The sequence below is a fragment of the Delphinapterus leucas genome, chromosome 8 (assembly GCF_059928025.1).
Source record: "Delphinapterus leucas isolate spDelLeu-1000000601 "Yukka" chromosome 8, BTC_Dleu_Yukka2, whole genome shotgun sequence".
NCBI classification, from domain to species: domain Eukaryota; kingdom Metazoa; phylum Chordata; class Mammalia; order Artiodactyla; family Monodontidae; genus Delphinapterus; species Delphinapterus leucas.
Window position 1 is genome coordinate 62,047,163 of NC_143136.1, and position 3,305 is coordinate 62,050,467.

General features: G+C 38.3%; 1 pseudogene; it reads right to left on the reverse strand.

The window, feature by feature from the left end:
• Positions 1-1,993: 1,993 nt before the first annotated feature.
• On the reverse strand, positions 1,994-2,845 carry LOC149748574 (developmental pluripotency-associated protein 3 pseudogene; annotated as a pseudogene).
• Positions 2,846-3,305: the final 460 nt, after the last annotated feature.

Genomic DNA, 3,305 nt, shown 5'->3' on the forward strand with positions numbered 1-3,305 from the left:
CACATGGGCAGGTGGAAGCAGGAAGTCCTCACACTTAGGTAGACCCAGTGCTACCAAGCAGTCTAAAAGTCTAGTGTGCTCAGAAACACTGCCACTCTTCTACTTATAACCTTTGAAGTGGAAATATTGGTTAGTGTAATATGTTCATGTCAGAGTTTACCAAAAAAGTTAAGCTGTTTTCCAAAGTGATCATGCCAATTTATAGCCTCACCAGTGGAGTATGAGAGTCCTGCTTCCCTCTATCCATGGCAACCCTAGGAATTGTCAGACACACCGATTACTGCCAAAATAGGTGTAAAGTGGTACTTAATTGTGGTTTTAATTTGCGTTTCCTTAATTAGATGTGGCTGAACTTCCCTTTTGTTTTCAGCAAAGTCTGACAATGACGTCCTCCGACAATGGACAATATATAGTACAATGAATTTAATTCCTCTATTTTTTCCTAATGATTACCCATACTCCTGGAAGGGGAAAGGAAAAGAAGAGAGAGAGAACTAAGAGTTATTTACTTTAGGTAAAAATTGTATTAGCATTGGAGATTGCTTACATTTTTGTAATGCCTGACATTTTAAATTTGTGCCTCTTATCTTAGTTATTCTGCTCCTGCATTTTTATGTTGTTTGGGAAGGATCTGCCTCCTTTAAAGATGTTTTTGAAATCCCAACCTATAATGAATGAGCTCTGCTTTGATTCATCCCTCCAGTTTGAGTTTTGCACTCAAACACATGCAAAACATCTATACCTCTAAATGGAGATGTGCAAGGACCTAAGTCAATAGTGAGACTTTTAAAAAAAGGTTAATTATACATTTTTATTTTCCTTTTTTTAAAAAACAAAACAACAACCTTAAGCAAATAACTTCCTTTAGGATGGATCATTCATTCTGTATAGTTTTAGGGCTCTGATATAACCATGCTGTTCCCATTCATCACTTTCTAAATTAAATTGACTTTTCATCCCCACTCTACTCATTTGTTTATTAAATAAAACTTCATTTAGGACCTATTAATGTGCCAGATACTGATGGAAGTGCTGGAATGACATGAGTGAGCAAGGCAGACAATTTCCTCACCCTCATAAAGCTTACATTCTAGTGGCAGAGACAAACGTTAAACAAGTACATAAAGGACATCATGTTGAGTAGGGACAAGTGCTATGAAGAATAACAAATCAGGGTAGAGGGGGTTAATGAGTATATGTGGGGGTGTATTTTGGCAGGCAGCCTTTACCAGCTGGGATGGTGAGGGAACTCAAGCCACATTATCTGAGAACTGGTGAAGACATTGAGGTCATTGAACTTAAGAGACAAAAATACTTAACAGGGTCTTGTACGGGAGGGGAAAGTTTTCTCTGACTCTCTTAGGGTCCTTCCCTGTCTGGGTCTGAGAATTAGACTTTCACAGACAGATTTACAGAAGAAAAGCACACAAATTTATTCAATATAAGTTTTATGTGACACAGAAGCCTTCATAAGGAAATGAAGACCCAGAGAAATGATTAAACTTGAGTGTTTTTATACTAGGTGTGACGAAGGGTAGAGAGCTGTGGAAATGTGAGATAAACAAGGAGTTTGAGCTAAGTATAGTAAACTGGGGGAAACTGAACAAGGCCTGTTTGTTCAGATTCCTCTCTGTGTCCCTTTGTCTTCAGGGATAAGGATGCTCCTTTCCTCTAGGTGTACGGAGGGCACCATTCACAAGACAGTTTTTTTTTTTTTTACAGGTACTCAAATATGTCTCAAATTTTAATAAGATCCTCCATACATACATTTACTTACTACTGAAAATTGAAATAGCACATCAAAAATTTTTATTACAATTCAAATTTTTGAAAACCAGAAAATTTAGTTAATACACCTTGCTCTAATTATGCTCTAGCCAAACTACCCAATGTTTTCTTTACATTCCTTCCACACAAGTTAATTTGTTTCAAATTCTTGATATTGGATTTCATCTTACTGACTTCAGGCTTCTAAAACAGGCAATACTTGAGACCTATTAGTGCTTCTTTGTCTCAAATCAAGAAGTGGAACTAAAGTATATTCAAGTTATTCAAATGCAAACTATCAATATATAGATTCCTTATAAGTTACCTGGATCAAGACAGAAAAGAGATGCAAGAAAGAAACACATCACAGAACTTATAGGTTATCAAAATATTGGTACAAAGTCTCTCCTAGAGTAGCTTTCCCAAGCTGCTTCATAATGATCCTAAAATTATTAGCAAGGAAAAAACAGTACACGAATAAAATTTATGGCTCAATCGACTCTGTGTCATAATTATTCTCCGTGATAGTATCCTCAGAAGGATCTCTATGATACACGCAATAATGACAGCTACATCTAAATCTTTCCATGTTTGACTAAGTCTCAACTTCCTTCTGCCAAGGTTCTCTTTGAGTCAGAGGAAATTGGTTGTCCTAGTGGTATTTAATAACTTGAATCATCCTTTCTATCCTTTCTTCCCAAGCAGTTAACAATGTCCTCACTCCTCTCCTCCTATAGAGTATGCCTTCACCAAGTCTCTGTCCACCCTGTTGAGGTGGATATTCTGGTAGAAGGGAAGGGAATTTGGTACTAGGGTTGAGAGTCAAGTTATGAAGGTTCTTTATTAACACTTCAGAGACAGGTTGAGAGGCAGCTGGAACTTCCTGGGAATTTTCTTCGATGGACATCTGAGGAGACTCCAGGGTTCAGGTTGGGTTAAACTCTGATGAGTTCATTGGAAGTCTAGTCACAGCTTGAAGTTCCTTTGGGTTCCAGAGGAAGGTGATGCTTAAGACTCTCAAACTGCTACAAAGTAACAAGGAAGAACTATAGATCCGAGAAAGAGTGAGAAAAATCCAAACTCCGACTAACTGTGGTGAGAGAAAAATCTCACACAGGACAGTTTTATGGCCTGCTTCATGGAAGGTCAGAAAGTCCTTCCTACACACGTCATTTCTCAAATTCCTTCAGTTTGAAATATTCAATATGCCAAGGTGTCATATTCTGGGGTAGTGTGTCCTGAACATAGTTAGTCTCTTAAACTGTCATGTGCAGACCACTTGCATCAGATCCACCTGGAGATTTCATAAAAGATGTGGATTCCTGGGTCACACTCCAGATACAGAATCAGAATCTCTGTGGTCAGGGCTCAAGAATCTATATTTTAACAAGCTCCTGTGGTGATTTTGATGCACTGTAGAGTTTGAGAACCACTGACTGAGGGGAACATAATAGCTGACTGCCATCAAGTGGAGAAGGGAGCTGATTTGTTGTCTGAAGCCCAGAGGGTAGAACTGGGATGAATGTATAGGAGTTTCT